Consider the following 21,196-nt stretch of genomic DNA (forward strand, 5'->3'; position numbering starts at 1 on the left):
TTTACCATTATGTAATGGCCTTCTTTGTCTCTTTTGATCTTTGTTGGTTTAAAATTTATTTTATCAGAGACTATAATTGCAACCCTTGCTTTTTTTGTTTTCCATTTGCTTAGATCTTCCTCCATCCCTTTATTTTGAGCCTATGTGTGTCTCTGCACATGAGGTGGGTCTCCTGAATACAGCATACTAATGGGTCTTGTCTCCTTATCCAATTTGCCTGTCTGTGCCTTTTAATTCGGGCATTTAGCTCATTTACATTTAAGGTTAATATTGTTATGTGTGAATTTTATCCTGTCATTATGATGTTAGCTGGTTATTTTGTCCGTTAGTTGATGCAGTTTCTTCCTAGCATCGATGGTCTTTACAATTTGGCATGTTTTTGAAGTGGCTGGTACCGGTTGTTACTTTCCATGTTTAGTGCTTCCTTCAGGAGCTCTTGTTAGGCAGGCCTGGTGGTGACAAAATCTCTCAGCCTTTGTTTGTCTGTAAAGGATTTTATTTCTCCTTCACTTTTGAAGCTTAGTTTCACTAGTAATGAAATTCTGAGTTGAAAATTATTTGCCTTAAGAATGTTGAATATGGGCCCCCACTCTCTTCTGGCTTGTAGAGTTTCTGCGGAGAGATCCATGTTAGTCTGATGGGCTTCCCTTTGTGAGTAACCCGACTTTTCTCTCTGGCTGCCCTTAACATTTTTTCCTTCATTTCAACTTTGATGAATGTGACAATTATATGTCTTGAAGTTGTTCTTGTCAAGGAGTATCTTTGTGGTGTTCTCTCTATTTCCTGAATTTGAATGTTGGTCTTCCTTGCTAGGTTGGGGACTTAGACTCCTACACAATAATAATGGGAGATGTTAACCCCCCATTGTCAACATTAGACAGATCAATGAGAGAGGAAGTTAACAAGGATATCCAGGAATTGAACTCATCTCTGCACCAAGTGGACCTTATAGACATCTACAGAACTCTCCACCCCAAATCAACAGAATGTACATTCTTCTCAGCACCACATCACACTTATTCCAAAACTGACCATATAGTTGCAAGTAAAGCACTCCTCAACAAATGTAAAAGAACATAAATTATAACAAACTGTCTCTCAGACCACAATGCAATCAAACTAGAACTCAGGATTAAGAAACTCAAAACTGCACAACTACATGGAAAATGAACAACCTGCTCCTGAGTGACTACTGGATACATAACGAAATGAAGGCAGAAATAAAGATGTTATTTGAAACTAATGAGAACAAAGACACAACATACCAGAATCTCTGGGACACATTTAAAGCAGTGTGTATAGGGAAATTTATAGCACTAAATGCCCACAAGACAAATCAGGAAAGATCTAAAATTGACACCCTCACATCACAATTAAAAGAACTAGAGAAGCAAGAGCAAACACATGCAAAAGCTAGCAGAAGGCAAGAAATAATGAAGATCAGAGCAGAACTGAAGGAGATAGAGACACAAAAAACCCTTCAAAAAAAAATCAATGAATCCAGAAGCTGGTTTTTTGAAAAGATGTACAAAATTGATAGACTGCTAGCAAGACTAATAAAGAAGAAAAGAGAGAGGAATCAAATAGATGAAATGAAAAATGATAAAGGGGATATCACCACTGATCCTACAGAAATACAAACTACCATCAGAGAATACTATAAACACCTCTATGCAAATAAACTAGAAAATCTAGAAGAAATGGATAAATTCTTGGACACACACACCCTCCCAAGACTAACCCAGGAAGAAGTCGAATCCCTGAATAGACCAATAACAGGCTCTGAAATTGAGGCAATAATTAATAGCCTACCAACCAGAAAAAGTCCAGGACCCCACGGATTCACAGCCAAATTCTACCAGAGGTACAAAGAGGAACTGGAACCATTCCTTCTGAAACTATTCCAATCAATAGAAAAAGACGGAATCCTCCCTAACTCATTTTATGAGGCCAGCATCATCCTTATACCAAAGCCTAGCAGAGACACACAAAAAAGGAGAATTTTAGACTAATATCCTTGATGAACATCAATGCAAAAATCCTCAATAAAATACTGGCAAACTGAATCCAGCAGCACATCAAAAAGCTTATCCACCATGATCAAGTTGGCTTCATCCCTGGGATGCAAGCCTGGTTCAACATATGCAAATCAGTAAACGTAATCTATCATATAAACAGAACCAAAGACAAAAACCACATGATTATCTCAATAGATGCAGAAAAGGCCTTCAACAAAATTCAACAGCCCTCATGCTAAAAACATTCAATAAACTAGGTATTGATGGGATGTATCTCAAAATAATAGGAGCTATTTATGACAAACCCGCAGCCAATATCACACTGAATGGGCAAAAACTGGAAGCATTCCCTTTGAAAACTGGCACAAGACAAGGATGCCCTCTCTCACCACTGCTATTCAACACAGTGTTGGAAGTTCTGGCCAGGGCAATCAGGCAAGAGAAAGAAAGGGTATTCCGTTAGGAAAAGAGGAAGTCAAATTGTCTCTGTTTGCAGACGACATGACTGTATATTTAGAAAACCCAGCCCAAAATCTCCTTAAGCTGATAAGAAACTTCAGCAAAGTCTCAGGATAGAAAATCAATGCGCAAAAATCACAAGCATTCCTATACACCAATAACAGACAAACAGAGAGCCAAATTATGAGTGAACTATCATTCACAATCACTACAGGGAGAATAAAATACCTAGGAATACAATTTATAAGGGATGTGAAGGACCTCTTCAAGGAGAACTACAAACCACTGCTCAATTACATAAAAGAGGACACAAACAAATGGAAGAACATTCCATGCTCATTGAAGAATCAATATCATGAAAATGGCCATACTGCCCCAGGTAAATTATAGATTCAATGACATTCCCATCAAGCTACCAATGACTTTCCTCACAGAATTGGAAAAAACTACTTTAAAGTTCATGTGGAACCAAAAAAGAGCCTGCATTGCCAAGACAATCCTAAGCCAAAAGAACAAAACTGGAGGCATCATGCTACCTGACTTCAAACTATGCTACAATGCTACAGTAACCAAAATAGCATGGTACTAGTACCAAAACAGAGATATAGACCATTGGAACAGAACAGAGCCCTTAGAAATCTACAACCATCTTATCTTTGACAAACCTGATGAAAACAAGAAATGAGGAAAAGATTCCCTATTTAATAAATGGTGCTGGGAAAACTGGCTAGCCATAGGTAGAAAGCTGAAACTGGATCCCTTCCTTACACCTTATACAAAAATTAATTAAAGTTCGATTAAAGACTTAAATGTTAAGACGTAAAACCATAAAAACCCTAGAAGAAAACCTAGACAATACCGTTCAGGACATGGGCATGGGCAAGGACTTCGTGACTAAAACACCAAAAGCAATGGTAACAAAAGCAAAAATAGACAAATGGGATCTAATCAAACTAAAGAGCTTATGCACAGCAAAAGAAATTACCATCAGAGTGAACAAACATCCCACAGAATGGGAGAAAAGTTTTACAATCTATCCATCTGACAAAGGGTTAATTTGCAGAATCTACAAAAAAACTTAAACAAATTTACAAGAAAAAATCAAACGATCCCATCAAAAAGTGGGCAAAGGATATGAACAGACACTTATGCATCAAATGTCATCAAAAGATGACATTTATGCAGCCAACAGACACATGAAAAAATGGTCGTTATCACTGGCTATCAGAGAAATACAAATCAAAACCACAATGAGATACCATCTCACACCAGTTAGAATGGTGATCATTAAAAAGTCAGGAAACAACAGGTGCTGGAGAGGATGTGGAGGAACAGGAACACTTTTACACTGTTGGTGGGACTGTAAACTAGTTCAACCATTGTGGAAGACAGTGTGGCGATTCCTCAAGGATCTAGAACCAGAAATACCATTTGACCCAGCCATCTATTACTGGGTATATACCCAAAGTATTATAAATCATGCTACTATAAAGACACATGCACACGTATGTTTATTGTGGCACTATTCACAACAGCAAAGACTTGGAACCAACCTAAATGTCCATCAGTGATAGTCTGGATTAAGAAAATGTGGCACATATACACCATGGAATACTGTGCAGCCATAAAAAAGGATAAGTTCATGTCCTTTGTAGAGACATGGATGAAGTTGGAAATCATCATTCTCCACAAACTAGCACAAGGACAGAAAACCAAACACTGCATGTTCTGACTCATGGGGGGAATTGAAAAATGAGAACACTTGGACACAGGATGGGGAACATCACACATCGGAGCCTCTCATGGGGTGGGGGTACAGGGGAGTGATAGCATTAGGAGATATACCTAATGTAAATGATGAGTTAATGGATGCAGCACACCAACATGGCACATGTATACACATGTAACAAACCTACACATTATGCACATGTACCTTAGAACTTAAAGTAAAATAAATAAATAAATAAATAAATAGCCAGGCATGGTGGTGCATGTCTGTCATCCCAGCTACTAGGAGGCTGAGTCAGGAGAATGTCTTGAACCTGGGAGGTGGAGGTTTCAGTGAGCTGAGGTCACACCACTGCACTCCAGCCTGGGTGACAGAGTGAGACTCTGTCTCAAAAAAAAGAAAAGAAAAGAAAAAGGAAACGTGTCCTGCCAAAACTTGCATGTTATGAGAGACAGCACAGATTGCTATTTTATACAGAAAATGCCCAGAGCCATCAGCAGCAGCACTAACCCAATTGCTGTAAAGCTTATTTCACCCCAGCATTGGCCTCAAACAATAGGACCACCTATTTCTCATAATCAAGGTTTCTTAGCACAGACTTTTTAATGTCTATTATTATGTAATAGTAATCATTTCACAGTTAGAAAATGAGGATTATCTATGAGTGCAAGAGTCTGAGGGCCCATGCTAGTTTTTCCATGGTGATACTAATACAGAAGTTGGTAGTGCAGCTCCCACTAAACCAAAAATATAAACCTATTCTGTTGTTGCTGCTTTTAAATTAATTTGGTTATATTCTCAGTTCTTCATTCTGTATACTTTTATGTTGAAATTAGATGTTTTTTCTCATTCATCCAAGGTAGCCACTTTCTAATTTTTATTCTAGTACAAGTTTTTGATTCATCCATCAATCATCAACTGAAGTAGAAAAAGAAGCAAGAAGCATTTAACTTGTGATTTACTAATTTTATCTACGATTTGCTTCCAACATTTCTTCCTGGCTAAAGTGATCAGAAGATGTGGATATTAGTAGATTCCACATTTAAAAATAAATTGGTACACTGTATAAATGCTCTTTCACATATTGCTACATAGTTGAACCAGGAGCATCTCTGTACTTCAGAAGAGTTCCCCAATTCAGCTTTATTAATTCAAGAGTTCCATTTTGGATACCAGCATTTACACATTTGAAAAATAAAAATTTACACATGTGATGCTATAACACCTCCCAGATTTCTACCTATAAGCATACAGAGGCAGTATCCTCAAAAACACCAAAATTATGTCTTTTTGTTCAACACGTTGTACTATATCACTAGTTAGGTTTCACATTTATTTTGTAATAGATTTGAAGTACGAACCTAGTTCATTCCAGGCATTTCCCTCTATCATCACTAAGTAGACATACAAGATTTGTGTCTGATCTCCAGTTTTCTAGGAACGTGCACTAACTTCTTTTCTTTTCCTAAAACCATTCTGGGGAAAGAAAAAAAACTTTTATAAAAAAGAAATTATTTCCTTCTCAATCTAAACCCCAATAGAAACCTCACATGTATCGCCTTAGAAACAATGAGGAGATTCCTTTCGATCTGTTCCAATAGAAGAACCATATTTTCTGTCCTGCCTCCTCAGTATTTGGGTTTCCATTTTATCACTTGCCACTTCTAGGAATCTACAAATCACAATGAGTCTGTTGGTTGCCTGGTTGACTCTTTAGCACCACATCAGTTAGTTATTAATTCAGTCTCAGTGATGTTCATCGAGTGTCAGTGGTGGTACAGTGTGTTCAGTGTATATCTATGGGTTACTCTGTATTGGGTACAGAAGTATCTCTCAAACAGTTCGGTTTCGTTTTTTATTAGAATGCCATAATTTCTCTACTCGGCATTTTATGCCCAAACCCTTGTATATATATACATATATATACACACATACGCATACATATATATGTGTGTGTGTGTATACATATACACACACAATTTAGATAAATATGTGTATATATACACATAGGTACGTGACTACAAATATGTTTACATATAGCCAGAGAAACATCTTAAATTACTTAATTCAATTACTTAAATTCAACTCTGCTTAGATTATATGTATATAAACTTCCTCTATCACATCTCAGGCAAGAGATTATTAAATATCTTCTTAAATATCCCTAAGGTTGTAAAATTGATTATCATTTAAAATTCTGTCAGCTGTAATTGTATAGAGTTATTCCCATAATAAATCTACTCTTTCCACATGCAGCATTCACCCATTGGACTTTTGTTTTCCGTTCCAGAACCATACACAATACATTTAATCCAAAGACAATTAATGACATAAGATTTTCATGGCAACTTTATTATGTGCATTTTTTATTTCCAAGGAAATTAAGGACAAATTAAAAGACAAATATTTGAACAAAAATTGCCCAGTCACTAAGCCAAGGTTCTCAGATTTATAATTGTCACATCAATCATGATATGGGAATAAATTTGTGAAACATGTATGATAGTAACAATGGAGTTATTTCTAGTACCAAAAATTGACAGCAGGAAGCCACTAAATAAAAAGTAGGAAAAGCACTCCAGCAGCTTCTTGAAAAATGCCTTAAAAAAATCGAATAAGGCAAATCCTTAAAAAGAAGAAAAATGTGAAAATAAAAGACACTAATGGTAAGAAGTAACATATAAAGACAGGTGTGACTTTCCAGTTTTGTTTCGAAAAAGCATTTAAAAGTTACATAATTCTTTAGATAACAAGAATTCTAAAGAAGAGCTGAATTGGAAGCTGTGACAGATGTTAGTACAAAATCAATTCAAAAATTATTCTTTTTCCCAAAATAGTGAGTAGTAGGAAAGAGATTATCATGTTTGCTTATACCACTTGGGGATACACATCTTAGTGACGTTCAAAAAAAAAGGAGGAAGAATAGGCATAATAAATAAAACATGAACATTACATCCACGATAACAATAGGAAATAGGGAAATTGTAAATAAGAGCCTATGACTTTTCCTATTTTTTTAACCTTTAACTCTTGATTATTCAAAAGGCAATTATGCCCCCAAATTTGAATTTTAGTATGCTAAAAATAATCAACAAGCAAAAGATGATCAGTGGTGGTTTTCTGTAAAGAATAAAATTTAGGGCTCAGAATTAATATATATTTGGTTGGGCAATAGTATAGTTGATTTAAAAAACACACATTTATATAATTATTCTGCAAACAGCTCAGTGCTTGGTTATGTGGTCAGATTATATTGCTTTCTTTTTCTTCATTTCTGAGCTGTCCCCTAATCCACCATCCTGGACCAGGAAAGCTGGTTTTGTCCCAAATAACAACCTAAATGTAGGCTGTCTACCAAGAGTCCCAGACATATACCCAACAAGGTCAAGAACAGTACTGTTTCTAACTATTCACATCATTTAATTTGAAAAAGATTGTTTGGGCATCTGTATGTTAGGCGATTAATTTTTCTACAGATAAGAAAATCAGTAAATATACATACATGACCATAAACACATGTGCGTACGCACTCACATACACATCCCAGCTCTATCACTTATTACTTGAAATATCTTGCTAGAAATCCCTAAAACTCATTTTCTTTTTGTTAAAGTGGAGATACTCAAAATTCCTAACGAATTGTTGAAAAAGGATATGAATCAATACATGAACACGTTGCCTAGCCCATAAGATACACAGTCAGCCCTTCATATCTACGAATTCTGTATCTGCAGATTCTACCAACTGCTGATCAAAAATACTTGAAAGTATTTGAAAAAGAAAAAATAATAATACAATAATAAATATAATACAAATAGAAAAACAATATAGTATAACAACTATTTATATAATATTTAAATTGTATTAGATATTTTAAGTAATCTAGAAATTATTTAAATTATGCAGAATAATGTACACTGGTTGTAAATAAATACTATGTAACATCTTTTATATAAGAGACTTGAGCATCTGCAAATTTTGATATCCATGGGTGTCTTGGAACAAATCCCCATGGATACTGAGAGATGACTGTATTCAATAAACATGTTATTACATATGGACTATTATTAAGTAGCATTGTTTAAATAAATAAAAATTTTCTAGAATCACTTTATTTTAGAGTTCATATATTTCAACAGCTTCTTCAGAGTGTTCAGATAAACTGGGTACCTGAGGCAATGAATCATTGACAATATCAAAAATATAACTCAGAATTATTTATCCCAAGATCTTTTTATTTAAGTTTTCATTTAGTTTCTTGTAGCCTTTTAGCCTGAACTTTATACTTCCTACCTCTTCTTCATATATATATGCACCCTAGAGAAAGAAGACGTAGGAGGTAAGGTTCAGGCTAAAAAGTCACATATGTATGTGTGTGTGTTATATATATAAATAAATTATAAAGATAGATAGATAGATAGATAGATAGATAGATAGATAGATAGATAGATAGATAAATAAATAATATACAACTTCAGCTACAATGATAACTCGGGCAAGCTTTATAAGAATTCCTAGCAGAAGCTGAACAGAATTCAGGTCCTGACTCCTAATTAACTGGTTTTTTTTTTTTTTTTTTGGAGATAGTATAGATGCTAAAAAATGAACAAACTAACAAATGAATTAGTGAACTAACAGATGTATATTCCTTTGTTAATCCTTTTTGCATTGCTATAAAGGAATACACAAGGCTGGGCAATTTATAAAGAAAATAGGTTTATTTGGCTGACAGTTCTGGAGGCTGTACAAGCATGGCTTCAACATTCACTTGGCTTCTGGTGAGGGAATTCCATATGAATAGAGAATAGTTCATCCCGCCCAGCTGAAACTACTGTAACAGTGAGAACTATGCTGTAATGTGAATAGAATTTATTTGATGATTTCTAAAAACAAGCAGACTTTTGTTTTCCAGTTATTATCAGAAAAACAAGGACATGAAATATTACTGACTACTAATAACTTTTACTTATTACATGAGATTCATGAAGGATATATTATCTTTTTCAGGGTGAAAATTTCACTATCACTACCAGTACGGGTAAAATTATCACACCTTCCCTTAGGTGTGACTATGCCTAGATAATATTTTAGGGTTATCATATATTATTTTAAGATACACATTGTAAAAGAAAAAGCATCATGCCAAAAAGATCATGGCATTTAAGCAGCCCCAGAAGTCAGGACTGGTGGATCCACCCTGAAATCCTCAGTCGTCTTTAACACACACATGGGATAGGTTTTATCTCAGAAACAAATTCCACGCTTTGCTTTCCTCTCTATTTCATTGACAGGGCTGTTCCTCAAATGTTTATCATGCAATGGATCAAGTATTAACTATGTCACTCTTCTTCAGTCTCCCCTTACTGTAGGTAATCCTTTATCACATCACATTATCACTGTTATTCATGTTGTCACTGTCATCTTTGAAACTCCAAATGAAACCACTCTGCTCCTACATGGCCTACTCCTTTACTTCCAGCCACTCAGTTTTTCTTACTGCTTCTCAAACAAATCATATATTCTTTTTCTTTCTTTTTTTTTAAGACAGGGTCTCAGTCTGTTGCCCAGGCTGGAGTACAGTGACATGATCTCGGTTCATTGCAACCTCTGCTTCCTGGGCTCAAGGGACCCTCCCACCTCAGCCTCCCAAGTAGGTGGGATCACAGGCATGTGCCACCAAGCCCAGCTATTTTTTGTATTTTTTGTAGAGATGAGGTTTCACCATGTTGCCCAGGATGGTCTCAAACTCCTGAGCTCAAGGGATCCACCCACCTCAGCCTCCCAAAGAGATGGGATTACACGCGTGAGCTACCACATCCGGCAAATCATTTATTCTTTAATTTTATTTGTGTTTTGTTTCCGCCAAAGGAAATAATTTTACTTCTCTTCTGATCACGATGAACATTTTTCTGCCTGTTGTCTTCTTAATAAGAAGAAAGAAAAACCATCCTCCTTCCCTGCTCCTTTAATACCAGTTGCATTGTATCTGTCTTCTTCACCAGACAAAAGTTTCTCAAAGAACTCTTGTTCAACTTTACATCCTCCTCTATATCCAACACCATGATATAATATCCTAACATAGTATGCATTCAGGGAATACTTGTTGAATAAATCATTGGATTGAATAATGTTCTGTAATTTTTGTACTAGAAAATAATGTCGTTTGTATGTGAACTAAGTACTGGAGTATTAGGTATTTTTTTTCTAGAAGAGTTCAATTATTTTCTCTCCTCTTCAAAATGTGATCTGAGAAACTGTGTGAAGAGTGACTAAAATAGCGAAAAGTTGGCCGGGCACGGTGGCTCATGCCTGTAATCCCAGCACTTTGGGAGGCCGAGGCAGGAGGATCACGAGGTCAGAAGATCGAGACCATCCTTGCTAACACAGTGAAACCCTATCTCTATTAAAAATACAAAAACATTAGCCGGGCATGGTAGCGGGTGTCTGTAGTCCCAGCTACTCGGGAGGCTGAGGCAGGAGAATAGTGTGAACCCAGGAGGCAGAACTTGCAGTGAGTGGAGATCACCCCACTGTACTCCAGCCTGGGCGACAGAGTGAGACTCTGTCTCAAAAAAATAAAATAAAATAGTGAAAAGTAGGAAAAGAGGAAGACAATCACTCATACTTGAGTTAGACATAAACACAGATTCTTAGATCTAAAGACTATTTGAAATAAAACTAAAGTGTAATTTTTAAATTAATTTATACTTTTTTGAGTAACCAAAGTAGAAACTAGCTTCTTAAAAAAGAAAAGAAATTCATTATCTATCACAAACCAAACAACTAGCTAGAAATATAAAACTTCAGGAAAGTATGATTTTCACTCCTGAGTGCTACTTGACAAATTCTGTCTAAGATCTTACTCATCGTTTATCTTTATTTTGGTCTCCATTAATTCATTCATTCGTCCAATAAACATACTGTGTTTCTGTTTTTAAAAGCTTAGGTTCAAGCCTGAGGTCTGCATCCCACTTCCCACACTCTCACTGGGAATCAAGGAGCCCTAATTCCAATATATGAGAATTATGAAATCAAGGGGCCATAATTCTAAAATGTGAAGTGTTTATCAGAGAGAGTAGGTCAGGCGTGGGAGGAAGAAGGGTACTAGTCACTCCACTGAGATTTTAGAATAAGGATGTGAGTAATGAGATACAAAGCTCAGGAAGTTGAGAGAATGCTAAAAATAATCCATTTCATAATACTTTCAGGCTTATTCTCAATCTATAAAATATGAATTAATTAACTCTAAATTGAAGTCTCCACAAATACCACCTTAGAGGAAAAAAATAGCCAGAGTCATAAAAGTGGCACCAAGGAAAGTAGGATATTTTCTATACTATAGGCAAGAACTGACATTTTAGCCACTAGAACTGTTCAAAGAATAGAGGACATCCCACAAGAAAAATATCACATGAAGAGGACTCCACAAAGAATTAAAAAAACCCAATCCCAAATTTCTGGATTCCAATATATTCATTCATTTACTCAACATATTTTCATAATTACTGTATTCACTACAAGGGATATAGAAATACACAACAGACATAACCTTTGCCCTTATAAAGCTTATAATACAGTAATAGAAATATTAATTGATCAGTTAACCAAAAATAGACATAATTCTATTTTTATTCATTGAACACATAATCATATTTAGTGAAATGCAATCAATGATCTGGTGGGCCAAAACATAGAAAGTAAACTGACTAAAATAAGGAGAACTTTCTATGTATTTAATGAAGTTAACTTCATAACAATGGATTCAGTGGAGAGAGTAAAAAGCATGTACAAGACAGAGTCCCCTATCCTTCACATAGCATGTACCTTAATAGGAAAAACTGGCATAGATATCAACACACACACCTAAAGTATGATGTCATAGCAAGGACATATAATAGAGCCCTTTGTACATTATCTCTACTGTATGTACACATAGAAAAGCAATCAGAATGCAGAGAAAAAATTTCTTTTTTATTTTCAATAGTTTTGGGAAAACAGGTGGTTTTTTGTTACATGGATAAGTTCTATAGTGGTAATTTCTGAGATTTTGGTGCGCCCATCACCCAAGCAGTATACACTGCCCAATGTGTAAACTTTTGTCTCTCATCCTCCCCTACTACTTCCCCCCAAATCTCCAAAGTCCGTTATATCATTCTTATGTCTTTGCATCCTCATAGTTTAGCTCCCACTTAAAAGTGAGAACATGCAATATTTGGTTTGTCAGCCCTGAGTTACTTCACTTAGAATAATGGTCTCCAATTCCATCCAAGTTGCTGCAAATGCCATTACTTCATTCCTTTTTATGACTGAATAGTTTGCCATGGTGTATATATACCACATTTTCTGTATGCACTCGTTGATTGATGGGCACATGGGCTAGTTTCATGTTTTTGCAATTGCAAATTGTGCAGCTATAAACAGGTGCGTGCAAGTGTCTTTTTCGTATAATGAATTCCTTTTCTCTGAGTAGATAATCAGTAGTGGGATTGCTGGATCACATGGTAGTTCTACTTTTAGTTCTTTAAGGAATTTTCACACTGTTTTCCATTGTGGTTGTACCAGTTTCATTCCTACAAGCAGAGTAAAAGTGTTTGCTTTTTACCACATCCACATCAACATCTATTTTTTTTTATTTTTAAATTATGGCCATTCTTGTAGGAGTGAGGAAGTATCACATTACAGTTTTAATTTTCATTTCCCTAATAATTAGTGATGTTGAATATTTTTTCATATGTCTGCTGACCATTTGTATATCTTCTTTTGAGAATTATCTATTCATGTCCTTTGCCCACTTTTTGATGGGGTTATTTGTGTTTTTCTTGCTGATTTGTTTGAGTTCCTTGCAGATTCTGAATATTAGTTCTTTGTGGGATGCATACTTTGCAAATATTTTCTCACATTCTGTGGGTTGTCTCTTTACTCTTCTGATTATTTCTTTTGCTGTGCAGAAGTTTTTTAGATTAGTTAGATACCATCTATTTATTTTTGTTTTTGTTGCATTTGCTTTTGGGTTCTTGGTCATGAAGTCTTTGCCTAAGCCAACAACTAGAAGAGTTTTACTGATGTTATCTTCTAGAATTTTTATGCTTTCAGGTCTTATATTTAAGTCTTTGATCCATCTTGAGTTGATTTTTGTATAAGGTGAGAAATGAGGATCCAGTTTCATTCTTCTACACGTGGCTTGCCAATTATCCCAGCACCATTTGTTGAATAGGGTGTCCTTTCCCCCCTTTATGTTTTTGTTTGCTCTGTCAAAAATCAGTTGGCTATAAGTATTTGGCTTTATTTCTGAGTTCTCAATTCTGTTCCATTGGTCTATGTGCCTATTTTTATACCAGTATCATGTTGTTTTGGTAACCATACCCTTGTAGTATACTTTGAAGTTGGGTAATGTGATGCCTCCAGATTTGTTCTATTTGCTTAGCCTTGCTTTGGCTATGCAGGGTCTTTTTTGATTTCATATGTACTTTAGGATTGTTTTTTCTGGTTCTGTGAAGAGTGATGATGGTACTTTGATGGGAATCACATTGAATCTGTAGATTGCTTTTGACAATATAGTCATTATCACAATATTGATTCTACCCAACCCATGCTTATGGATCGGTAGAATTAATATTGATTTCATACTTCTATTTGTGTTTCCATTTGTTTGTGTCATCAATAATTTCTTTCAACAGTATTTTGTAGTTTTCTTTGTAGAGATATTTTACCTCCTTGGTTTGGTATATACCCAAGTTAGTTTGTTTGTTTCTTTGTTTGTTTGTTTTCAGCTGTTGTAAAAGGGATTGAGTTCTTGATTTGATTCTCAGCTTGGTTGTTGTTGGTGTTGAAGTTTCAAGATTTAGAACTTCCTTTAGCATTTCTTGGAGTGTTGGCTTGGTAAATACTGATTTGTGTACACAGAGTTTGTATTCCAAAACATTACTGAATTCATTTATCAGATCTGGGAGCTTTTTGCATGAGTCTTTAGGGTTTTCTAGGTATATGATCGTATCATTGGTGAACAGTGACAGTTTGACTTCCTCTTTGTGGATTGGATGCCCTGGATTTCTTTCTCTTCTCTGATTACTCTGGCTAGGACTTCCAGTATTATGTTGAAGTGAAAGTGGGCATCCTTGTCTTATTCCAGTTCTCAGAGGGAATGCTTTCAACTTTTCCCTGTTCAGTATAATCTTGGCTGTGGGTTTGTCATAGATGACTTTTATTGACTTGAAGTTATGTTCTTTCTATGTCAATTTTCCTGAGAGTTTGTTCATAAGGGGGTGCTGGATTTTTGTCAAATGCTTTTTCTGCATCTTTTGAGATAATCTGATGATTCTGCTTTATAATTCTGTTTATGTGATGTATCACATTTATTGACTTGTATATGTTAAACCATCTGTGCATCACTGTTATGAATCCCATTTAATTACGGTTTCTTATCTTTTTGATATGTTGGATTTGATTAGCTAGTATTTTGTTGAGGATTTTTGCATTTTTGTTCATCAAGGATAGTGGTCTGTAGTTTTCTTTTTTTGTTACATCCTTTCCTGGTTTTGGTGTTAGAGTAATACTGTCTTCATAGTATGATTTAGAGAGAACTCCCTTTTTTTCTACCTTTTGGAATAGTTTCACTAAGATTGGTATGAATTCTTCTTTGAATTTCTAATAAAATTCAGATGTGAACTCATCTAGTCCTGGACTCTTTGTTCTTGGCATTTTTTTTTTTTATTATTTCAATCTTGCTACTTGTCATTGTTCTATTCTGAGTTCTATTTCTTCCTGATTTAATCTGGGAGGTTGTATTTTTTCCAGTAATTTATCCATCTCCTCTAGATTTTCTAGTTTGTGTATGTAAAGCTATTCACAGTAGCCTTCAATGATCTTTTCTGTTTTTGTGGTATTGGTTGTAATAACTCCCATTTCATTTCTAATTGAGCTTATTTGGACCTTCACTCTTCTTTTCTTGGTTAATCTCACTAATGGTCTATCAATTCCATTCATTTTTTCCTAAAAACCGTTTTTCATTTCATTTATCTGTTGTATTTTGTATTCAATTTCATTTAATTCTGCTTTGATCTTTGTTATTTCCTTTCTTCTGCTGGGTTTGGGTTTGATTTGTTCTTGTTTCTCTAGTTCATTGGGGTGTGACCTTAGATTGTCTATTTACACTCTTTCAGACTTTTTGATGTAGGCATTTAATGCTATGAGCTTTCCTGTTAACACCAATTTTGTTGTATCCCAGAGGTTTTGGTAAGTTGTGTCACTGTTATCATTCAGCTCAAATATTTTTTAAATTTCCATCTTGATCTCCTTGTTGACCCAAAAATCATCAAGAGCAGATTATACAATTTCCATGTATTTGTATAGTTTTAAAAATTCCTTTTAAAGTTAGTATTCAGTTTTATTCCACTGTGGTCTGAGAGGATATATAATATAATTTAGATTTTCTTAAATTTATTGAGATGTGTTTTGTGACCTGTCATATGGTCTATCTTGGAGAATGTTCCATGTGCTGAATAAAAATATGTATACACGGCAGTTGTTGACTAAATTTTCCACAAATATCTACTAAGTCCTGACCTTGTGATCTGTCCACCTCGGCCTCCCAAAGTGCTGGGATTACATGTGTTAGCCACTGTGCCTGGCCCCTCTGTCTTTCTTTTTTTTTTTTTTTTTAACTGTTGTTGCTTTAAAGTCTGTTTTGTCTGATATAAGAATAGTTATTCCTGCTTGCATTTGGTGTTCATTTGCATGGAATATCTTTTTTCACCCCTTTACCTTAAGTTTATGTAAGTCCTTATGTGTTAGGTGAGTCTCTTGAAGACAGCAGATACTTGGTTAGCGAATTTTTACTCATTCTGCTATTCTGTATATTTTAACTGGAGCATTTAAGCCATTTACATTTAGCATTAATATTGAGATGTGAAGTACTGTTCTATTCATCATGTTAGTTGTTGCCTCAATACCTTGTTTTTTTCCTCCATTGTGTAACTGTTTTCATAGGCCCTGTGAGATTTATGCCTTAAGGAGGTTCTATTTTGGTATATTTCAAAGTTTCATTTTAAGATTTAGAACTTCTTTTAGCATTTCTTGGAATGTTGGCTTGGTAGTGGCAAATTTTCTCAGCATTTGTTTGTCTGAAAAAGACTTTATCTCTCCTTCATTTATGAAGCTTAGTTTTGCTGGATACAAAATTCTTGACTGACAATTATTTTATTTCAGGAAGCCAAAGATGGGACCCCAATTCCTTCGGACTTGTAAGGTTTCTGGTGAAAATCTGCTGTTAATCTAATAGGTTTCCCTTTACACTTATCTGATGCTTTTGTCTCACAGCTCTTAAGATATTTTCCTTTGTCTTGACTTAAGATAACATGATGACTACATGTCTAGGTGATAATCTTTTTGCAATGAATTTCCATGGTCTTCTTTGAGCTTCTTGTGTTGGGATTTTTAGATCTCTAAAAAGGTCAGGATGTTTTCCTCAATTACTCTCTCAAATAAGTTTGCTAAACTTTTAGATTTCTCTTTTTCCTCAGGAACGTCAATTATGCTTGGGTTTGGCCATTTAATATAATCCCAAATTTCTTGGAAGATTTGTTCATTTTTTTATTCCCTTTTCTTTGTCTTGGCCTGATTGGGTTTATTTGAAAACCTTGTTTCGAGGCTCAGAATTTCTTTCTTCTACTTGTTCTAGTCTATTGCTGAAACTTTCCACTGCATTTTGTATTTATCTAAGTGTATCTTTCATTTCCAGAAGTTGTTTTCTCTTTATGATGTCTATTTTTTGGATAACGTTTCATCCATATCCTGTAATTTTTAAAAATTTCTTTAAGTTGGTTTTCACTTTACTCTGGTATCTCCTTGTGTATCTTAATAATTGACCCTTTGGATTCTTTTTCTGTCAATTCAGAGATTTCTTCTTGTTTGAATTCATTGCTGGGGAGCTGGGGTAATCTTTTGGGGGTATTATAGAACCCTATTTGGTCATAGTACCAGAATTACTATTCTGGTTTCTTCCAATTTGGGCACACTATTTCATTGGAGAGGTCTGAAACTCAAGGACTGTTGTTCAGATTCTCTTGTCCCACAGGGTGATTCTTTGATGTGGTGCTGTCCCCCTTCCCCTAGGATGGGGGTTCTTGAGAGCTGGACTGCAGTGATTGTTATTGCTCTTCTGGGTCTAGCCACCCAGCAGGGCTATCAGGCTCTGGGCTGGTGTTGAGGAATGTCTGCAAAGATTCCCATAATGTGATCCATCTTCAGGTCACCCAGCCACTGATACCAGCATCTGCTTTGATGGAGGTGGCAGGGAAGTGAAGTAGACTCTGTGAGAGTCCTTGGTTGTAGGTATGTTTAGTGGTCTGGCTTTCTTGAATGCTGGTTATGATAGCAGTGAAGTTGTCACGTGGACATGCTCAGGACCTCTGGTTAGCCAGGATGTTGCAGACAGTAGAATTAGGTGTTGTCTTCTCCTTCCTAGGATCAGGGTCATTCTGTCATGAAGTGTCATAATGGCCTGAGTTGCTTGGGCTACAACCAGGAGGTGGCACTTTCAAGAGAGCACCAGCTGCAGTAGTAGCAAGGAGCTCTAGGCTTGCCCTAAGATGGCCAAGGTAAGTATTTTGGTTTCTCAAGAGATGGGCAGGGCCATAAAGCTCCCAAGGCTTTCTATGCTTTGTGTCTGGCTACCAGGGCAGTCAGGGAAATACCATCAGGTGGGGGTAGGGTTAGGTGAGTCTCGGCACAGATTCTCCTTGGGTGGGGCAATTTCTGTGGCTACTGTGTGGGTAGGGGTTTTGTTCTCAGGTCAATGGGGTAATGTTCCAGAGGGGATCTTGGTTGTCTCTTCTGTATCATATAGTTTGCCAGTCTCTTCCTGTTTGGCCACTACTGTACTCCTGTGCTCATTTGTAGCCACAGCAGCTCCGGCTAGTCCCCCAGACTCCACTGAAGGAAATTTGTGCCAAGTGGAACCATTACCAATTCCACTTGGGAGCTTCCTTCACCTGGCAACCCCTCCCCAATTCTGCTGGCTGCCTTCCCTGAGGGCACCTGTGAGATACAGTCAGCGATGGCTTCCTTGGGTTTGAGCTGGAGACTGAAAGTGTGTCCAAAGCACTTCCTGCTGCTTATACTTTTATATTTAGTGCTGCTCCCTAAATCTGTTTAATCTCTAGGTAAGGTTAAATCTTTCTCCCATAATCTGGACTTTTAGATTCCCCAGTAGGGATGTGTGTTCAGAGGTAGATTCTCCTCCTCTCACACTTTGGGAACTCGCAGTTGTCCACCTGTTTCATGGAATTTGCAGTGGTGTGTCATTTCTTTCAAAAGATGTTGAAATTTTTGGTTTTCCTGATACATTCCCACAGTGGTTCTTGGAGCAAAAGATCATGGCATGAATCTCCACATGCTGTTCTGTCCATCCATGTGGGGGCTGCACATTACTCCTGTCTCCTATCTGCCATCTTCCCCCCAGTCTCTCCAAGAACTGATATTCTTTTATGCTATTATTTTGAAATGCTTAAATTTACTGTAAGAAGGATCTAACACTAGCTCAGACACCGGCCAAAATTTCTGAACTGGATGTTTCTCTTATTCTTCCGTTTGCGCATCACTGTAACCTCAGTAAGTTCTTCCCATTAATCCAGTTGTAATACAAGTATAAAACCATATCTCAAACCAGATAATCTTCCTCCTGAGACCAAACCCTAATTCTTAGCCTTGTCAGTAAATTAACCTCCACTAATTTGGCCATTCCTTTTATATAAGTTGTGTCAGTACCAAGGACTACCACTCTTGCATACTAAACCATGGTCCCATAAACCTGCCCTCTCCTGCTATAGTTAGCTTATTGAAAATGCATGTTGAGTTCATTCATTAAACAAATTCTTGTAGAGTGTTACAATGAGTTGAACTCGGGAAGTGATACAAAGAGGAACAAAATAAAGAACCCATCTTCAACAATTTTATATTCTATTGCAATGAACATCCAAAAGGCATTATTTTTAGTAGGTCACTTAAATCACATATCATTTATAAAAACACAGCAACAGAAGGGAGTATGTTACTCAAATTGGAAGATAGGAGATAGGAAAACCTTCATCAGTGGAATGTCCATGAGTCCCAGTTGCCCTGAATAGTCCTTGTTTAAACTTGTTGTCTTGATATATTTTTTAATAGTCTTAATTCAGTTTAAACTTGTCCTCACTCAGATGATAAATGATGTTCATCAGAAGGTTATATCTTAGTTAATGCTTTTAAAAAAAATGGAGTAAAATCAAATGAAAAAGTAAGAAAAGGGCATTCCAAACAGAGAGTATATCATCATGTGCAAATCATGAAGGTAAAAGTATGAAATGAGTAAATGCAAAAAAAATCAATATAACTGAAATACGGCATTCAAAGATTGGCAATAATGTGAAGCTGGCAAGTAAAAAGGAACTACATAAAATAGAATTTGAGCCTAATCCTTTAAGTAATAGGGAATGACTGAAGGCTTTCAAGTAGACAGATGGAAAGAAGAAACATGACACTACATGCACTTGGGAAAAACATACTGTTGGACAAAAAAGTGGAGTAGGGAAATAAGAAATTTGAAGCAACAAGGTGCCAAATAACCATTAAAACATAGGCTTTTGAATCAGACCTATTCAGGCTTAAGTCACACTCTGATTTAAATCCTGAAATTACCCCTTGCAATGCTATTGCAAAACTTGCAAAGCTGCCATTGCAGCTTTGTTGCAAGCACAGACACTAGATTTGGACTGCTGGATCTGGTGCCTAGTTCACATACTTATTCTCTATGACTTTGGGAAGCTATTATACTCACTATGTCTCAGCTTCATTATGTATATAATAAAGAAAATAATTCTCCTTACTTCATAGAGTTTTAATTAAGGTTAAATATGTTAATATAGATATTTTCCTTAGAAGAGTGCTTGAACCATGGTAAGCACCTTCTGCTCACATATGTCTTGCTTGAGATTTATTCAAGATGAAATAGATATTTCTTGAAAATTTTCATACTTATTATGAGTTAAAGGTTGGCTGACATAAGATTTGCAGAAAATTTAAGACATTGCTTAGTATTGAAAAGGAAAGGAAAGGAAAGAAAAAGAAAAATTAGTGACTTCCAATTCCCAAAACAAGCTCTGCTCTATCCATAACAAAAGAATGGAGTAGCAAAGATACTCCTTTAAATGTCACAAGCCTTTTTCCATTTTATTAGCTCAAAATAAACAGTCTTAAAAATGACAAGAGGAGATCTTTATTGGAAAGATATCTTCACAATTATATTAAAGACAAATATCTCCAGCTGTTAACAATAATAGTAAGAGCAATAATAGTAGATGACAGAACATCTTTACTATATGTATTTACTTCATTACTAGTGCATTATGACTGTAAGAATTAAAGAGAGAGGAGAGAAACATGAAGGCTGGCTTTTCAGTCAACAGGGACAAGTTTATTTTAAACAAATCTGAGAGTGGCAGCTGGCCGAGTTAGGTCAAAGCCACACTCTCATACAGAGTAAGAGTTTTTAAGGATTCAGGGCGGGAATGTTTATCAGAGGATTAGACTGCTTCTGTGTCTCTTTGTTGTGCTTATCTGGAAGGGAGAGTTGTGTGTCTGTTCCCATACATCTTTCTGCAGCTGCAGGTATATCCCCTGAGTCTGCTTTTAGTTTCCCTGAAGCGAAACGAATGTCCTTATTAAGGCCCACTGTTTTACTGGGGCCCATTATATGAGGGTGAAGTTTGCCAGTTACCCAAGAGACTTTCTCCCGACCTCCTTCTGTGCCCAAGCTCTCTTATCTGTGTTCTACTGTCTACTCTTTCTGGTTGCTTGCAGTTAGAAGAGAAGTGATTTCCTTGAAATGCATGAGGTAGGACGTGGATGCAGCTGGAAACCATCATTCTTGGCAGACTATCACAAGAAGAGAAAACCAAACACCGCATGTTCTCACTCATGGGTGGGAACTGAACAGTGAGATCACTTGGACTCGGGG

Source organism: Colobus angolensis, unplaced genomic scaffold (genome assembly GCF_000951035.1).
Source record: "Colobus angolensis palliatus isolate OR3802 unplaced genomic scaffold, Cang.pa_1.0 Scaffold16, whole genome shotgun sequence".
NCBI lineage: Eukaryota > Metazoa > Chordata > Mammalia > Primates > Cercopithecidae > Colobus > Colobus angolensis.